The sequence below is a fragment of the Cryptomeria japonica genome, chromosome 9 (genome assembly GCF_030272615.1).
Source record: "Cryptomeria japonica chromosome 9, Sugi_1.0, whole genome shotgun sequence".
NCBI classification, from domain to species: domain Eukaryota; kingdom Viridiplantae; phylum Streptophyta; class Pinopsida; order Cupressales; family Cupressaceae; genus Cryptomeria; species Cryptomeria japonica.
This window is the reverse complement of record NC_081413.1, coordinates 123,807,060-123,828,270: the sequence shown is the minus strand read 5'-3', so window position 1 is coordinate 123,828,270 and position 21,211 is coordinate 123,807,060. Positions and strand designations below refer to the sequence as shown.

Here is a 21,211-nt window from a genome sequence, read left to right as displayed (position 1 = left end):
TCAAATGAAGAAAGAGAGCTCTTATATATGAAACCCTGGATCTTAATTTCATCTTTAGGTCGACATAGGATTTGAATTTCATGACAATATTTTGGGGTTAAGAATTATAATATCATAGAATTATGCTTCTGAAATTTCAGGAAAAATGTCAGGGATCGTGTGCATAGTGCACATGGTCCGACCAACTTTTTACCAAATTTCTGGGGCAATTAGATATGATGATATTAGAGAAATTCCAAAAGTTATAGCTGATTTCAAGATGTTTTGATATGTGAAATCAGGCCTTAAAGGTTGAAATAGGACATAATTAGGGTTTATTATTTAATGATTTATTGAAGGAATAAAATGAAAAGGGGCACACTTAGTGTAAAGGCCCCAAATTTATAACATGTGAAGTGGTGAAATGTGAATTTAAATTTAATTAAATCAATTAATTAAATTATTAAAGGAGATTAGAAATGCAAGATGCAAAACACACTAAGGCGGGTGCTAAACTAAGCGTGGAATTGTACCACCCTAGCAAGGGTGTACAATTTACGATGCTACAGTTGCAAATGAGGACCTACCTTTTATGTGTTTTTATGTTTCAAAAACATGCTCACATTATGTTGAGCATAAAATGTACTTATGTTTTATATTCAGCACAATATGAGCATATTTTAAAAAAATAAAAATACAAATGTATTATGGAAGTGTTGAGACATGGACCAGCTAGGACTCGAACCTAGGACCTTCCATACACTATTGGAGTGCTCTACCACTGAGCTACTAGCCCCTCTTGGACCAATCCATCATCGGTCCGGGTGTGGTTTATTTCCAACACCAACACCCCCCTTAAGCCACACCTCTCGTGTGCTTGGGGCTCCTAGCCTGGACCTGACTTGGATACCATGTTGAGACATGGACTAGCTAGGACTCGAACCTAGGACCTTCCATACGCTACTGGAGTGCTCTAGTACTAAGCTACTGGCCCCTCTTGGACTAGTCCATTGTCGGTCTGGGTGTGTCTTATTTCCAACACCAACAAGAAGCCACAACATATGGTCATGTTATGGCTTGGTTTTCCCAAGCCATATAATGAGAACATATTTTTTTAGTTTTCAAATAACATGCCCATGATACTTAATTTATTCTACATTGGTTGCTTTTCAATATACCATTTTGGTGCACACACCCTACCTTGGGATATCTCTTAAATATACCTAAACAAATCACTTCATTAATGACATCTCTCTTCTAGGTAAGTATGATACTCTTAGCTCTCATTTCACTAATGATAAAATGATTTTCCTTCTAAATATTCTTCATTATAAAAATAATTTACATGATACCCTTGAAATTTTTATGCAGTTTTGAACTTCAATTTTAGCTATGCACTAAACTAAAAAATTCATAAAACAAATATTCTTCATTATAGAAATAATTTGCATGATACCCTTGAAATTTTTATGTAGTTTTGAACTCTGAATTTGAGCTATGCACTAAACTAAATTTTTCATAAAACATCTTAGCTCTCATAAATCTTGGATCTCAAAATCATGGTAACATCAAACATGGAATCATAACTAGATACTTTGGCATTTCTTTTGGAACTGGAATTTAGTTCAAGTATTTGTGGAGGGGTGTTTTTAAAAAATCCAAATATAAATTGTTATTTTTGGAAAATCAATTTCTATCTTGGACTGGGCAAATATTGGTGGCAAATAAAATCCTCTTGGTTAGTAAATTATATATTTCTTCTTGTTGGTTTACCTCTACAACTTGCTACAACAAACTAATACGGCTTATTCGAAGTTTTATTTGGTCCAAATGAGGAAATAAAAAATCATTTCAATTACTTCTTGATCACACTATTACACCCCATTTTGACATTACTATTTACTTTTTCTTGTTTTGGTTAAAATATTGTAAGCACGTGAATATGCTTTGAATATATTTGGAAATTGGAGGAATGAATGTGAAATCTTTCTTACATTTTAAATATTTAAAGATGGAATATATGATGTTTTAATAACAGCTAAATATTGTTGTAATGTGTTGAGTTGGATGCAAGAAATGAATGATCTTCTAGAGGGGAGGAAGAGTATCACTCAAGAGAGGAATTTAGTTCGATAATATTAATATATGTAACTTATTGAGCTATCACACTCACAACCTAGTTGGTCAAGTTGAGTTAGGTTTGTATTGATGATGATTAGTGAAGTGTTGTAATATCTTGGTTTGATTATCCTTGTTTGAAATGTTGGATTGAATTCCTTCATAAGATTGGCCCTTGTGTGTTCATGTCTATGAATGATTATGTGTGTGTGTGTGTGCGCGCGCACGCGTGTGTGTGTGTGTGCACGCGTGTGTGTGTGTATTGACTGAATAGTATTGATATCGTCGGATTATAGTTTATCTGTTTTTGTTATACATATATATATATATATATACATATATATATATATACATATACATATATATATATACATATATATATATATATACATATACATATATATATATATACATATACATATATATATATATACATATATATATACATATATATATATATATATATAATATTTATATATATATATAATATTTATATTTATATGTGGATTTTAGACAAGGGTAGGGGCGCCCACCATGGAGGGTGGTGCAACCTACTCCTTAGGAGGGTGGTAACACCGCCACTTCTCCCTTTTCCATTAAACATTGCATGCATTGTATAAAGCATGATACACATGTTAAACCCCCCATTCCACTTTGCTAGGGGTAAATTCAATGGTTGGATAATATTGACCCTCCCTCCTTATTTCAAGGAATGCAAAGTTAGTTGGTCACTTGACCATTTCAAAGGGGGGTGGTATTTAATAGGATCTCATAAAAATAAAAGGAGTGCTTAATAAATGGGAAGCACTTAGGAATTGTTATATGCCAAGTGTAGGTATTGACCTAGCTAATAGGAAATGTAATTTTCTCATAGGAAATTATGAATTAGTAATATAGTAGTAATTTAGTGAACATGCTAAATATAAGGGAAGACTTAGTCATTTGGTATGTTGAAAATAGTGATAGTTATATTTATATTTGGTACTTGGAGTTAATGATAGAGTTTTATTTGAATAGGTAAGTGTTGTTAGTCATCATATTTTGACTTAGTAAAGAGATGAATCATAGTATCATTTTTATCGACGGTTATGTGTCGACCATAGAGCTAGATAGTAGCCACATAGTCTTAGTAGTGGCAATAGGTAAGAGAGATGTGGCAAAGAAGAGAGCTTAATTATAGCCTCAAATCTCTCATACCTTTGTATAAATAGATGAGCTCATTTGGAGAAATTCATTCCATTCCATCCCATTTCATTTGTCTCATTTAGTCATATAGATCATATCATCTCTCGCATTTTTCTATTATTCAATCTCAGTTATCCATCTCCATAATATTTTCCATTGCTTATTGTTCTTTGTTTTGAAGTTCTTTGTTGAGAGAAGAGGACAATTCAAGAGTTGTGAGGAAGTGGGTTAGTTGCTAATAGGGGAAGGCTTGGGAATGTCTACGTTGTGAAGCTATCATCAATGGAGGAAAGAATCAATAATGCATTGTAAATATAATCCAGGAATAAGTATTCTACCTCTTTTTATATTGATATGCTTGTAGTCTCATAAAATTGTGATCCTAGAAATTTTTGACTGCATTAAGGTACTCATGCATGGAAGTTCGAATCCACTAGCATGATCAAAGATCAGAGATTGCTCAATCTGTAGAAATAGCTTCTTCATTGGCCTTTGCATCACCCTGTCCACACTCTACCCTGGAGAAAGGGGTAGGATAGGAGTGTGGTGCAACTGTCCCCCTTGTCCTCCCAGGACAGGGGTGTGGCACCCCTGTCCCTGCCCTATTTTGGGGCAGGACACTTCCTAGGGTTTCATTGTTGGTTATGCCTTAGGTGGGAAACTCCCCTGATGTTGGCCCATGACAAAATTCAAATCCACTAACATGTATTTAAGGGTAAATTCCTCCTCTCATAAGGATAAATTCAATAAGTTAAAGTTGGATATGATTGGAGTGTGCACAAGCGATCAAGCATTCAAGCATTCTTTTCTAGCATTGAGCATTCTCAAGTCTCCCTTCAAGGCTATGTGTTGCATTCAAGTCAAGGATTCAATGATTGAAGAGGAGATTGATTCCAACATTCAATTCCACACAAGAATTTCTATCAACATTACTATCACAACCTCCCTTGAGGTGATTTACAATTCAGTCTTTCATGTACATCTACTTGCAAGTACTTTCTTTCATTACTTGGTTAATTCTAAAACTGGGGTTTGACCTAAAGGCAATCCCCCAATCCCAACCCATTTTCCTCTCTTTTCTATGTGTAGGTTGCAAGTGCACAATTGTACTTTCAAATTTGGGCTCCATTTTCAAAGGCAGAAAAACCCTTTTCGTTTCACGGATTTTTCAGAGGACCGTGTACATCCTTGCCATAGTTTGGGCAACTTTTCCTCAAATTTGCAGGGCGACTTTGTCTCAACATTTTACTACCAGATCCAGATGCACAACTTCATCCCATATTCTGATCTCAAGTTATAATCAATTCTTTGTCACTTTTGCACTACATAATTCAATCAATTTCCTTTTCATTTCAAACAAGGAAGAGGGGATCAACTTAACATTCCTAATTCATTTAGAATTCAATCTACCATCTTCATGTGGAGAGATTGAATCTAATGAATTATCCTATCCTCTTCCTAATGTAACATGGTGAAATGTGCTTGAAGGGTAATCAATAGCAAAACTCTCATCTCTCTTTGAGGGAAAGGGTAGTTTCCTTCCTGATCTATCATTCACGATTTTCCCAGCATTACATTTTGGTGAACCTGACATCTTGCATGCTTTCCTTTGAACAAAATTGCATATTTTTCATTTACAAGTTTCAACTTTCTGAAAACTTAGTGGTTAAATCTTTAAAAACCCTAGTTTTTAAATTTAAAATTGAACTTATGATTTGTAAAAATTGCTTGTGGTTATCTTAGATCTGAAGATTGTTTTGTTTGTCAAATTCAATTTCCTCCTTGTCTTGTTCAATTTGCAATTAAATTTTACAAAATTGAGAGGTTACTTGTTAAAACCCTAATTTTTAAAAATCATCTTGAACTTGTGCAAAAATTGGATTTCAATTTAATTTTATAATTTTTGATTGTTCACAGATTTGTCTTTAATCCTACAATTCAAATTTTCAATTTCCCCCCCTTTTCCCAAAATTCAAATTTTAAAATTAAGTGGTTAGGTCACAAAACACTAATTTTTAAAATTAATTGGATTTTGTGTGAATTTCAAATCAATTTCATTTACATTCATATTTCTAAACATTTTCCATGGTGTCCCTATCCATTAGGTTTGACCCTTTTCAAACTTGCAATTCAATTCCTCTTTTTCTTCAAAACCCTAATAGGGTCCTATTTTCACATTTGTGTCTTCATTTCGTCCATCTAGAGATCGTAAAATTCACCATTTTTTTGTGGTTAGCTTTAAAATCATCATAATATCCATCCCTGAAAATTTTGAAAAACGTTGGTCAGATCACGTGCATTCCCTCCACAGTCCTCGTCTTTTTTCCTAAAATTTCAAGAAATTGGTATGACTATATTTAATAGCTTAAATCTAAAAGATTGGCTGATTTTATCAACTTTTGATCCCTCTAGAATCAGAAATACCTTGAAAATTCAACATTTCAAATTTCAAGAAAATATTTAAAATTAAGAGGTTAATTATAGTCTACCCTAATTTTAAAACTTATGATTTTAAAATTAAGTGGTATTCCCTTGGCCCTAATTTTAAAATTCCAATTTCCTTTCATTTTTGGAAATTGTGTCATCCTCTTCCCCCAACAAAGTTAAAATTGTGTAATCATTATTTCCTTACATTTTGTATTACTCAATTTTGCAAGCTTTGTTCCACGATTCAAAATTCAATTTTTCCCTCTAGTGCATGAGTTTTACCACTATTAGTCTTACCTATCCTATCCCCGTTAGACAAAGCATTAGAATTAAGGCTTCCCATCCTTCAATTACTGAGGAGATGGAGCCTAATTTGGGTGACTTCTTTAATGAGGATCGTGCTAATTATTCCCATCCTAATCATGTGCCTCTTCACCCCATTAATGAATCCCATGATGAAGAAGAAGCTTTAAATAGGCTTTCTTTAGATCAACTTTCTACATTGGATAATCAATTTGATAGCTTTCAATAATGGATGTCCCAAGAATACCCTAACAGTGAAGCTCTTCCATTAATTGAAGGTCTTAAGTTCATGCTTCAAAGTGATAAGAATGGAATTGATATATTGTGTGGCGTTGCACATATTGTTTATTCTAATGTCATGCCTATCAAGAGTTGTGTCGAAACCCTAGGTTACTCACAACCTGCAACACAAGTCAATTCCTCTATTCCTTTGACCAATCCATGACTAGTATTCCTACTTTCACATCTAACATCATGGCCACTTCAACTCAAATTGTCATCCCTACAACCATAGGTCATGGGGGCAATTTGTCTTCTTCATTTAATCCTCCATCGTTACCTATGTCTTCCATAAGTATTCATATTATTCATCAACCAATCAGTGTGACACAAGGGGGCAATTCCTTCAACAATTGTATTCCTCCTTTAAGTGTCCCTTTTCCTACCCAATCATCACCCATGCCTACTTATCATAATGTCCCACCACCTTATTCTCATTCCATGCCTTCTTTCAATAACATCACATCACCTTCTCAATCACCTATGTCTAACATCAATTCTTCTACCAAAATGACAATTAACAATCTTGGTCAAATTGTGTCTTCTTTACAACAACAAATTGCTTTCATGAGTCAATCCAAGTTTAGTGTGCCCACCTTTGATGTTGTGAGCCCACTTTCTCTTGATATTGTTAAAGTGGTGCCACCTAAACATGTGGAGATCCCTAAATTGGAACTCTATAATTGAAAAGGTTGTCCTCTTACGTATGTTAAAACATTTAAAACCTTGTGTATTGATTTTGCTTATGATCAATGATTACTTACGAAATTGTTTACAAGAACACTAAGAGATACGGCCTTACAATGGTATTGTTCTTTTCCTTCTTAATTCATCACTTCTATTCAACAACTTGAAAATTCTTTCATCTAACAATTTCAAAACAACATTGGTCCTAAAATCACTTTGACTGATTTAATGCATTGTAAACAAGGTGTTAAAGAAAAAGTGATTGATTTCATTGGTAGGTATAAGAATTTGTGTGCTCAAATTTCTTTTCATGTACCTAATAATGATATTCAAAGAATTTTTATTTCTAATTTACAAAAAGATATCAAGGAAAAGCTTCTTTTGTCTGAGTTTACTTCCTTTCCGCAATTGTGCGATACACTCCACAATTATCAACTAGTTGTGAGTCAAATGGAGCAATCCACTCCTATGGCTCTGAGTGATAAGGGGGAGAGTGTTCAACAACTATTTGCGAAGTTTCAACCAACAAAAATCTTCATCAAGTTCAATGATCCAATTAACAACAACCATGTGAATGCTATAACAGGTGTGCCTTCTATTTCTAAATTTTTCCAAAGAGAAAGACAGTTTACTCCTTTGAATGAATCTTTACATAAAATTATGTCTCAGTTGTTGCACAGAAATGTTATGAAACTTCCTCCTATACAACAAACTGATCCTTCCAAACTTGAATCTCCTTATTTTGATAACAATTCTTTTTACCAATTTCATCATTTGTTAGGATTCTCAAAGATACTGAGAGGGGGGGATGAATCAGTATCTGACCAGTATAAGAATTTATTTGAATTATAACATGAAAAACATATCAAAACCGTGTACCGGTAAACCAAAAATAATGCAATAAATAAGAGGAATAACCACAACATAAGAGACACACCATAATATAGTATTTTAATAAGGAAACCCGGTGTGGGAAAAACCTCAGTGGGATTGGTGACCCACAATATTCGCTTACTGGCCAATAAGAGAATATTATTGCTTACAATAGGGGCTTGCACATGCAGGAAGGCCAAGTGCCTAGAGCTCACTGCTCAGTTACAAAAGAAGTCACACTGACTTACAAAATTGGATTATACAAATCCAATGTCTTGTACTACTTTAGATTAGCATCTTGTATGCCAGATTTAGTACCGATTTAAGCTCTGCAATATACATAAACCTTATCCTAATAATTCACACATTAGGTCTGCTGTAATCTTTTCATGCTTCACTTCCTAAATGATCTACAATGATCTCATACTTATATGGGTCATGTTACAATCTTCCAAGTCATCTTACAAAAGATTTTACAATTAAATACAAAATACATTTAAACAAAATTCTTGTTGGCCAAGGTGTCGATAATCTTCCTTTTCAATGTCGGTGATCTATATGTCGGTGTAGAGTCTGTTGGTGTCGGTGCCTATGTCTGCCTACCAATATCACATGATTGTAAGGTTGCCATCAATGGCAATACCTTCAATCACCTACAATTTCTCATTGGAGTGTGCATTTTCCAACAATCTCCCCCTTTGGCATTGATGGCAACACTCTTGAGAAAAATCAAAAAGTGTCCAAAATGATGTCCAAAAAGAATCTATCAAAATATCTTGCCAAAACTATGTTGTCAAAAATGTATGCTCCCCCTGAGATGATGATGTCATGTTCTGATCATTTTTCTCATCTCACTACTCCCCCTTTGACATCAATGACAAAGGTTGTCATTCACTGTCAGTGGAGTGTGGTTCCTGTCTAGATTCTTGTAACTAATTCGTTACAATCTGGAAAAGATCTGCCAAGACCAAATTTAAACTGTCGCTGAATCTTTTTCTATCTGTTAATGTCACTTGTGTTCTCTGAACTATAATGGTGAGTATGTGCATTTTCTCTTCCAGTGTCATGAGTCCGGGGACCAAAGCCTCAGAAATTTCTTTTCTCAAAGAAATGAGGTAATCTAGTTTAGGACCAAGCTTGCATTTTAAGTTTTGTGCCTTAATCTTTATCTTTCCTTTATCATTTTCTAACTTCTCAATTTTATCTTCAAGATCTGTAATAAGATTTTCAATTTCCAAAAATGAGTCTGATGATCCTATTAAGTCATCAGCAATATTGTTGATTTCATCTTGTTCTTTTCTGATCTCTGACTCTATGTCTTCTATCAAAATGTTAGTTTTACAAGTATCTCTGTATAGTTTCTTGAAATCCAAAATTGTTTCCCCTAGTGTCGGTAATAAGATTTCCATTTTCTCCTTATTCTTCTTTACAATTTCCTCAAAGAATTTTTCTTTATCCTTATTCATCCTCTCTTTAAATGTGTCTTCATTGATCTGATCAACTGTCAAAATGTTACTGGTTATGAATTTAGAAAATGTGTCTAGTTGACCTAAAGAATCTTTATTATCCACAATGCACTTGGGTGCTATCAATTTAAGAATAGGAATTGTGTCATCAATAGCCTTATAGGCTTGTGTATTACACTTTGTGATTTTCTTTATAGAATCCAATAAGACTTTTGTTACATTTGTTGGTCTAAACTCTATCATTAAAGTACCAAAAGCCTATCCAACTATTTTTACAATTTCCATGTTGTCGATTGTGGTAATAACTTTGCTTTCCTCTCTCTCAGGAGGATCTGTTTGAGTATGCATTTCTATTAGCAAAGGTTTAGGCTTTTCATCTTTTGTCAGTGGCACTATCTTGGTCTGAACTTGTGTCTCAACATGTTTCTATTTCGGTTTCTCCATCTGTGTCTCAGAAGGTTTCTCTGAGCTCTCAACTATCAGTTTCTTAGATGTAGTCTCTATATATACTTCCGGTTTCTCTTTATTTACCTCTTATTTTTCAGTTTCATTTGCCGGTGTTTTAGATGCTTTCTCAGTGGTATCCTCTATCGATTTCTCTGTATATGTGCTTATATTTATAGTCTTAACCTCAACATCTGTAGTCTGTGGCTCAGTAGCCACATCTTCCTTCTTATCCTCAGTGGGTGTCTATATTCATAGTATATAATAAGATTTGAGACTTGATTGATAATAATACTACATCTATGGTAGGTGTGAATGATAAAGGGAATAAATCAGTAGCTCCTCCTAATCAAAATCTTAATATTTTCATTGATCCCTTACCATCTCATACCTCTAACATTATTGAGATTGTACCTATTTCTCTATCTTCTGAAGAAGTCACCTCTATGGCTCCAAACTTGGTTAATATAGTAGAAACACAAGAATTTCCTAAGGATCCTTGTATTACATTTGACCCTAGCAAGACCATTACAGAACCTGATGGCCCTTTATACATAGTTGTGAAGGTTAAGGATATCCCTTGTAATGGTGCCCTGATTGATCCCTCTTGTATTGTTAATGTCATAACTGAAGAGTATCTTTTCACTTTACAATTGCATAAACCACTATATGATGCTTCTAATATGGTGTTGAAGTTATTTGATGGCTTCTCTTGTTCTACCATTGGCTCTATCACCCTTCCTGTTGAAGTTCATACTAAATCCATGGATGTTGACTTTGTTATCATACCATCTTTTGAGAAATTCCTTGTAAAGTTGGGCTATCCTTGGCTATCTTCCATTAAGGCTATTGCTTCTCCAATCCACAAGTGTCTTAAATTTCCTCACAATGGAGAAATCATAACTGTGAACCATAGCTTTTTTTGTCCATCTGAAAGAAGCCCTAGTGTTCCTATTGATTTTTTTTGGCCTAAACAATTTCAATCTCTTCCATCAGGGAGCAATGCTCTTTTTCAATTTTATCAAAAATGGAAGAATGATATGATATTATCCTTAAATCAACCTAGATTTCCAACACTTGACATTCCTATTATTCTTCAAGATGAGGTTCTTCCCCTTTCGGATAGAACTAATCTGCCTCCTAAGGAAGATTGTCCACCTACCCCTATGGATGTGACTTTACCTTCTCTTAAGGAGAACAAAAATATTCTTCCTAAGGTTAGACCTATACCTCCTCCTCATGATGGACATGGTCTCCTTCCTACACCTAATATTCCTCCTTTCTATCGCGGAGTTCCACCTCCTTCCTCTTATCAAGAGAAGACGCTTGCTTCTCCTCTTGTTCAAGCTAAAAGACCTCAACCTAAACCTTCAACTATCAAGGAAAGAAACACTCCTACTTTTTTAGGTGTTCTTCGTCCTTCTCAACCTTCCACTAAGACTCAATGGAATCATTGTGCAAGAGAACACCGATGAAGATGTCATGTTTGAGCTCGTGAAGCTACCCCTCAAAATATTCAATCTCCTCAGACTCTAATAGTTGACATGATTATGTTTTCTTTGTTGGCATTTGCATGAAGATTGCATTAATGATATGTTATGTTGTCATTGATGTCAATTAACCGATAATGATATTGCTTATATTGATGTTATTATTAATATTATCTTGTAACTAGTAGGAAGAGCTTTGTGGAGGATATTGTAAACCGGTATGTAAGTTTTTGAGTTAAACTGGTAATCGGTAAAAGTTTAAACCCTATCTATGTAATGTAACCGGTAAACCCTACCAGTTGTTTTTGTTAAACCCTAATCGATTAAGGTTGTTGAATTGGTTATGTTGGTTTATGATCTAATGATAAGCGGTAATGATGGTGACACATATGGTCATTGTATGAAGACAAGCTCAAATGTTTTGGCACATTTTTGTATAGGGAATGACAAAAGTGTATTTCATCTAATGGAAAGCACGTGATGAGTTACTAAGTTTGATGAAGTGGTGATCAAGGAGCGGTTGAGGTTTTCTTGATTGGTGTGTAGAGATTACTATGTAATCCAATGGTCATACTTGATCCAAAACTGTTTGTAATCTCTATGAGACAGTTAGGTTTTTGTTGTGCTATCAACCTAATTGATTTGTTTATAAGGTCGATGAAGTTGTTTTGTTGAAGGTTTTGGCAAAGATTAGTTGAGTGTGTGGTTGCCAAACCAGAGGATGAGTCTGCAGTTTGAGTAAAGGCAGATAGGAGCTTAAAAAGGATTTGATCAAGCAAGTGTAGTGCTATTCAGACAGATCAAGCAAACCCCTATTGTTTTCTAACAATTACAGCTGAACTGAAATACCCTATCCGGGTAAGCTCTAACAAGATTGGTTACTTCTCAAATCCTCTAACAAGGTGAGCCATTAGCTTCGATTTTCAAATCCTCTAAAGAGGTTACTCCTAATAGGGTACTTGCTTCTAAGAAGGCATTTGTAGTCAATCCCTTAACTGGGTGATTCTTAATAGGATCAGTTCTTAACAGGACTTTTGTAAATCTTTAACAGGCTTGGCTCCTAATAGGGCAAACTTCAGAAGATTTTAGATAGTTATCTTGTGAGTCTCATCTTACCGTGGTTTTTCCCATTTGGGTTTCCACATCAAAAATACTTGTGTCATGTGGTAAATGTTTTTGTGGTTATAATCTTATGGTTGATTTGATTAACTACTTAACTATTCTAATAAGGCATGATAACCAGAAGCATTGATAAATGAAGTTTGTTGACTTATGATAAAACATTTGGATGTTTATAAGTTTAATGTTGTTTACTGTTAAGTTGTTGTAACAGTCAACCAGTTTTCTTATGAGTTTTTATCTTGATAGTGGTAATTCATTTTGCGGATTTTTTGGAGGACCGTGTACATTCTCGGCACGGTCTAGGCAAATTTTCCTCAAATTCGCAGGGCGACTTCATCTCGACATTTTACTACCAGATCCAGGTGCACAGCTTCATCCCATATTCTGATCTCAAGTTATAATCAATTCTTTGTCACTTTTTCACTAAATAATTCAATCAATTTCCTTTCCATTTCAAACAAGGAAGAGGGGATCAACTTAACATTCCCACTTCATTCAGAATTCAATTTACCATCTTCATGTGGAGAGATTGAATCTAGTGAATTATCCTATCCTCTTCCTAATGTAACATGGTTAAAGGTGCTTGAATGGTAATCAATAGTGAAACTCTCATCTCTCTTTGAGGGAAAGGGTAGTTTCCTTCCTGATCTATCATTCACCATTTTCCCACCATTACAATGCTATATATAGATTATGATGTTGTATAGGCTCAATTGAAGCTATGATAGGAATTGTGCTACTTGGAGTACATGTATTCTTGAGTGTTCAAAATTTGTAATCTTATGATTAGATCATGTATGTGATTAATTATGCTTTATTAAAGCAATGATTGAGATTGAGATACTTATAGGATATACATTCTTGAGTTGATAGAAACTCAATAAATCTTATGATTAGATTTGTTGGCAATACACACTCATTGGAATCATATGTTATCATTGATGGAAACAAGATTCTATTGAAGGCATATACCTACATATATCGGTATTTGGAGGCATACACCAGCGGATATCGGCATTAAGTATTCAAGGTCATCACCAACACCGGTACCAACATCCAGCATTTCAGTGAAGTCAACATCAGTCTGGATCCGAAAGGTTTTATTGTAAAATCATTTTGTAATTAGTGTATTGGGCCGACATTGGATATCTTTGTATTCTAAGCGGACATAAGGCATATTGTTTGTAAAGGGTATATAAGTCAGTCTGTAAGGTCATTTTGGTATAGGACAATGTATATGACATGGTAGCAGAACTGTGTGATGTGAAGGATATGTATGTAGGTCATTTTTATGTGAATATAATAGCATGTTATGATTAGTAGATAGTTTGTAAAGCATTCTTGGAGGAAGAAGATACCGGTAGAAGGTTCAAGGTTTATGAACCGGTTTAGAACAGAGCTTTAACCAAAACCCTTTTTGGCATTGCAGATGCATTTTGTGAGTTCACCAGTACTATTTTATTTCAGCATAAGCTTGTAGTCAGTGATACTCTTTTGTCTTGTGTAGTGTTCTCTAGGCAGTGTGCCTTCCTGCATTTGCAGACCCCCATGCTATGTAATATCTTTCATATGGCCAGTGAATTGATATTGTGGGTCACAAATCCCGCCATGGTTTTTCCTCTTTGATATTTTCCACATATAAATTCAGTGTGTTATGGTGTTCATTCATGTGGCTAGTTTATTTACTTCATGTTATATGTTTCTTCATTTACCAATTTATATGTATATGTTATAAAAGGCTAAAATCTTGGGTTACCGGCAGAACACTGATTCACCCCCCCACACCCCCCCCCTGCCTCTCAATGTTCTTGGGTTCATTGTATTCCAACAAGATTTACATTATGTATGTAATAGCTAAGATAGAGCTATTCTATGATATATATTTATAGTACATAAGACTGATTGGTTTTGTTAATCCTATGCTTAGGTTAATCTGTGGATGGGAATAAACCTAGATAGTCATCCTACTATTGATTTTATGAGAAAGATATGAGAATAGATAAATGGTCAGCTTACCATAATTATGTTATGCTATGAAAGTTGAATATAGGAAGGAATGAGTTGCTAATCTAGGGTTAGATTAACCAAGGTTGGGAATAACCTAAATGTTTCCCATTGTTACCCATGGGATAAATATGGGATAGTTAAATGGTCAGTTTACAAAATAGAGCAATGAAGTGGGTGGACATACGACTCTCACTCAAAGTATTGGGTGTGAATTCTTAGGCCTAACTAGTGTAGGTTGCCACTGTCTACATTGTTGATTCACTATGATCCAGGTTTATATACTAGGCAAGGAATATCATACATGTAGGTTGTAGCCTATGTATGGTAGCTCTAGTTATATAGGACACAACACTATGCTCAGAAGGCTATATTATATTGTGAGCTTACCAAACCAAACTCTTCGTCGAAGGGTCGGACTGCTTCAATTAGAAGAGGCACGGGGGATTGCTAAGTCTTGGTTGGCTGGAAAATCACTTGAGTGATGATCTTCCTCGTGTATTCGACGATCGATATTTGAGGATGTATGCCAAGAAGGACATGTGGACCACTATGTTTTACTTATGTACTGGGTTTTATGTACTCTTTAATATTAGTTTAAGCTTTGTTTATATTCAAATATTCCTAAAGAAAATGGAAGTTGAAAAGGATAATGTAAATGCATTTATATTTTTTTGAATATGGCATTGTATATTTTTCATGATGAATGAAAATGAAAAGTTATTTATTTTAATTACGTATCTTGAATTGAAAAGGAAAAGAGATTTTTTATTACTTATATTTTGGCAATGTATTTCTTTCACTTGTGGGTTAAAACTTGGTAAATTGAAAGGTAGAACAACATGATCATTACACACACTATTTTATCCCAAAGAAGAAAGGTGGATTCAACATCATTAATCCTCACATAAACTGAGTCTTTCTTTTAGCTAAATGGATTGACATATCTTTGAAAGAAACTTCACCTTGGAAACTTCTAGCTTGTTATTGTATTCAAATAGTTACTATTGGTAAAAATATGAAACACTCTTTAGTGGAGTGACAAGATTCTTTTATCTCCATATTTTAAAACCTATGGATCAACCCCTCTTAATAATATATGAAAATCTTGGCAACTAGTTTCCCATAAGCTATCTTAGCTTGGTCAATCTTTTAGTAATGGATTGAGCTTTATAAGTTCTTCAATTTACTTGAATCATCTAATCCAAGAGAATAACAACTTGCTAGAAATGATTCTAAGGTTCAAATCCAACACCTCTTCAATAAATGCATACGGAAACATTTAGTGATCCTTGGGATCCCTTGCACTTCACTTTGAAATACTGGGACAACTCAAACTTTGTTTTAATTTAAACTACAAAGACAAGAATCTATGATATAAATCCAAAAAAATGTGCCCCCAACTTAGCTATTCTTATTTCTTCTAACTATTATTCTTTCTTTCTCAAGGATTCAAAATGGCCTAATGGATGCACCATTAGAAAATTCCCTCTCAAATTTATGTACAAATAGCTTGTGACTAGCTTTCCCATTTCTCATTGACTTAAATGTCTTCAAAGATGTAATCTTAGATGAATCAACCTAAATATGCTCTACAAATATGAAAGTGTATAGTTGGCACTAGTCATGATTGCAGCAATGTATTAGAAATATCCTTGAAGTCACATCAATGAATGCATTAGTTCTAGGATCTATAAAAAGGTCACATGTTTTTCTTTTTTATGCCTTTATTTCACTTCATGTTATGATAATTTAACTACATAAAATTTATGACACCAATCTTTACAACTTTTTCAATTATTTGATGTGTCACTATGTCAACATTGATCATAATTGCTTCCAATGATGAAGAAAGTGATCTATGTTGCTAATTTAATGTTAAAAACTTAAATTTTGAAATTGATTTCAATAATTTGAAGTTTAATTTGTTTTAAATGCTCTACCATATCCTCTTGGTTTTATCTAGGGTTTTTTTAAAGTGTTGGAGGGTACTTATCTATTTTAGGGTTGTCTTTGTATATTTTACCATCTAAATTTGGCTCTACATTAGGGTTTATAGCATCTACTCTAAAGAATTTTTTTTTTTAAATCATAAATAATAATTATATTTTCAAATGCAAACCAAATTTGATTTTAATACATAAAGTTGAACGATTACCTCTTCTAAGTTGTGGCATTGTGAAGATTTGTGTGAAATTTCTAATGCACAATCACATTTTAGATAGGAAAACATCAAGAGGCAAATTTATGAGTTGAAGCCACAAGGTGACGAAATGTTGAAAAATCGATCCTAGGTCAATATGTGCATCAACCTAGAACCAATATTTCCTTTCACATAAATAATTTGAATAGGTCTGAAAGGGTTTAAATACAATTGTCAAGGAAATCTAAATGATCTAGGATCCATACCTAATCATTTATTATGGTTGTATTGAGATTAGGGATTGATTTGGATGTATACAGTAAAATAGGTTAATGATGAAAGATTTGAACAATTTTACCAAAATATAGGAAATGTAGAATAAGAATTCTAGAGAGAGCCTCAGATAAAAGAATGAGGTGCTTATAAAGAAAAATTACTAAAATCATGAGCAAATTATGTCAAAAAAGGGGTATTGGGCATTTGGGTCATGGAGTAATCTGATGCAGAAGAAAGTGATTGGAATAATCATAAGAGGTTGCTAGGCTACCACCATGTAAGTATCAACTGGAACTAGAAAGATATGGTCATTGAGCATCTTTGTCCATTGGTTTTAATCCTTTTGTATTCTTAAATTCAATGTCATTGTTTTCTCCATCTAATTGCATAACTATCTTGATTATGATCTTCAAATATAAATCTACACATATTATAATAGATGAGAAAATGTTTGTGTTGTATAGGGGCTTTCCTAAGTCAAACCCCATGTTGGTGTTCCTGCCTCCATAACAATTACATGATGGGTGATAAAGAGTGTTTTTCCTCAAGGGAGCAAAAGAAAACAAATAATTATTATGGTATAATGATAATTTGATTGCCTCATATTTGAATATCTAACTTGGATTCCACTCAAGATATTGATGAAAATCCCACAAATGTTAGTACATCACGTGATAGCAAATAGGAAATGAAATTACTTCTATTGTGCTTGATGATATGCTTGATATTGTCCTCAAATTTCTTAAACTCCATAGACTTTGATTGCTTGATCTTTAGAGTGCCCAATTAGAGTGCTTGAAATTGATTACTAGATCACTTAGATGAACTAATTAGAATTTCAAATGATATAATCATTATTATACGTGACTTACACATTTTTATCAATAATTATTTTGAAAGAGGTTGACAAAGGAATGTCATCATTCAGGGCCCAACACTAACTTTCAAATAATAAAATATGGAGCTATCATGGGAGGACTATGGAATTGAGCACCCTAGTTCAGCCTAATTAAGTTAGACAAAGGTCAAGGAACTTGGGGTTGAGATGAATATTGTCAATCTAGACCCATCATCAACCTATTTGTACAAAAGACTACCTCCAAAAGAGGTGCTAAATATAGTGTGAAATTTTAAGGAGTATACAATTTATGATGTTATATTTATCCCCTTGTTTAGTGGGGTATGAGTTTATAGCCATATGCATGGTAAAGTATAGATGAGTCCAAGCTAAGAAACTTATCAAAAATATGTAACATGAGTTAGACACCAATTAGACATGAAGTAGACACTAATTAAAAACACACAAGACACCTAGAAGACATGTAAGACACAAGGTATACATGAAAAACATATGGAAGACACAAGTAATTACATAAACACATAATTTAAACAAAAATTCAGATTCAGTGAAGTAAGGAGATCTTGGTATAAAAAAATTGTTTCAATATCAAGAATCATTTTTTATAATATAACAAACACATTAACAAAATTAATCAGAACATAAGAAACTCATGATTATCATAAACATCTATAAACCATGCATGCGAGAGAACCATCAAACATTATGCATAAACACAATTGATACAAATACATGTTTTGATTAGATAAAGATGGGATGGGCCCATTACCGATACATGATTGCTAATAGGGGAAACTCACAAGCATCGAGACCACCAAAAACAACAAAACTCAAAAAAGGAGAAGCCTTTTTTGAAACATGCTTTTGACTGGGGCATCAAACTGGTGGGAAAAAGCTCCCAAACAAACCAAAATTACCTAACCAAAAACATAGGGGTTTAGGAGCACCTCGAACCATCTTCCAAACAGACCCTTGAGCATACAAGAACACAACCAAGGTAACAAACAACACCCTATGGGTTTTTAAAGGCTTCCCACAACCTCGTAGCTAAACTCAACATGTGTCAACAACATAAAAGAGAAACATGTGAAAGATAAACCAAGCCAATCTAGGCACGCCAACTCCAGAGTATAGATAAGAAAAAAATAGCCCATTAGGTTTTGAAAGGCCTCCCAAAACTTTTTACTAGTGAGTTTCCCTACAAACAACACAATGTGGACCATCTCTATAGGTTTATTATTGGTAGAATAGAAAGGAACCATATCATCAACATGCATCATGTTTCAGGCCACCTCAAGGGTACACACAAAAGGGTGAGGGTCAACAGGAATAGAAGCAAAGGCTTGAGGAAAGAGTGACCACTTCATGTTGGTGCATGACTCTATTACAATATTTTTGCTAGGTTTCATGCACAATATGAAGCCCCCACATGGCTTTAAGAATTTGTTTTGTGCTAGATGACAATGGAATCGAAAAAGTGCATATGGATTCTATAGACGTATAAATATGACCACTTTCTTAAATAAATAATTAATATTTATTTTAACCTTATCCCCCTATTAATTAAATCTTATTTAATTAATTTCTTCATTTTCATCTATTTGATTAAATAAATTATTCAATTTATTTAATTAAATTCACCTAAACCTTTTCTAGCCTTTAATTAAATAAATCACTTTATTTAATTAATTCACCTTTCTTCCTTTTAATTAAATAAACCCTTGCATATAAATAGATCTAATTTATTTATAAAAATCCCCCCAACTTGCATTTTCCTACATCTCTTGCTTGCCTCCTAAACCTCTTCTAGAGCCTTCTACATTTGTCACAACCCTCCTTTATCACTTTTGATTTGATACAATTTCTATTATATCTTTTTGTGGTTGAGCTATTGAATATGGTTGAATAAATATTATAGAAGGTTGAATAATGGACCCACATACACACTTGAGGATATAATTTAAATAGGCATTATTTATTTTTCCCATTCCCAATTATGGCACATGTTCTAGGAGGAATTAGAAGCTTCTAGAGGAATCTTCATTCTTTAATTCCCTTGCATGTAACTCCCCCACTAGGATATTAATCAATTTTGCATGGATCCAATATTGGAAAAAGAATCTCATTTTCAATTAATTTCTCTAGATAGTGCAGTTAAGGGGTTTTTCCTATATATATTGTATGCAATTTTCAAAAGAAAGGAGTTGATTATTTTTTTGAAGAAAAGTTTTCTCAAGTAGTTTTTTTTCTAGTAGTCACATTCTTCATTTGGAGAATTGTTAAGTTTATTTTGAAGAAATTTTTCCAAGCTTGCAAGGAAGGATCAAGCAAGGCTAGGCTTGAAGATTTGGAGAGGATTCAACATCAAAATGCTTCTCCAGGTTCCCTCCCTTTTTTTGCATTTGTTAATTGCTTATGTAAATTTTTATATTTTCAAAAGGAAATATCTCCTCTTAGATTCTTTTATTTGAATATAATTTTCTGAAGGAAATTTTTCTTAATTGTTAGATAGATTAATTAGAAAGAAAATCTATTTTTAATTAAAAAAATGCATTGATAAAAGTACTTTTCAAACATGCAAATGCAGATTTCTCTTTTATTTGTTAATTTGTTTAAAAGAAAGAAATCAGATTTTTACTTTTTCTATTTTTTTGAAATCTAGAGAAACTCTTGAATCTAGAAAAATCATGCTTTTCAACATCTCTACTTTTTTGAAAAACTCAAAATTCTTTAATCTATGTAAATAGTTTCTTTCTCAGTGCTAAGTGAAATAGTAATTCAAATGTGAATTTTTCTTTCTTCTCAATATTGTCGTATGAACTCCCTGTGAAAATATTATCTTTTATTTTATTTTTTCAGAAATCTCTCTTCCTCTATGAATATTAATTTCCTGAAAATCTCAACATAAAATTTATGTTTATCTCAACATAAGGCAAATTTGTTGAATATGATCACTGTGAAATCAAAATTTATACATCTATCTATCTTTGAGGTAATTTAGATCTCTGTTGTATTGCTGCCTCAAATTCAAGCAAAGTGTTTTTTTTTTCTGGGCTCCTATGAAATCATCTGAAATAATTTTCTCTATTACCTTTCATGCTTGTGAGTAGATTCTTATTTTTATAATAACATATATATATATATATATATATATATATATATTTATATTTTGCAGTATTAAACTTATTCAAAAATATATATAAAATAAAACAAAGTAGTTTCGAAAAATACCTTTTGTTGCATTAAATAAATTTAATGGTCAATGTAGGGAGGGGGCGGAGTTAATATCACTGTCGGGGAGTGGTACTCTCCACTACCCCTGTGGTCACTGTTACGGCAGTGGCCACAGGGGGAGTGGAGGGGCCCATGGTCATCCCCTCATCACTGTGGGTCTGCACCCACAGGCCCGTAATGGTGATGGGACCCATGGCCCCCACTCCCCACTTACAATAAAAGCATAGTTTCGTATCTCGTTTTTTAAATTTAGATTTTTTTTTTTTCATATTAATTTACAAACTGGAATTTGCTAATAATGTCTTTAATTTAATTTTTAGTT

At 33.5% G+C, this 21,211-nt stretch overlaps 1 non-coding gene across 1 annotated transcript; it reads right to left on the bottom strand.

Annotated features, from left to right (window-relative positions):
* Positions 1–703: 703 nt before the first annotated feature.
* TRNAT-AGU (transfer RNA threonine (anticodon AGU)) lies at positions 704–775 on the bottom strand. The gene has a single exon. It is a non-coding gene; the product is annotated as a tRNA-Thr (tRNA).
* Between the last annotated feature and the right edge of the window lie 20,436 nt (positions 776–21,211).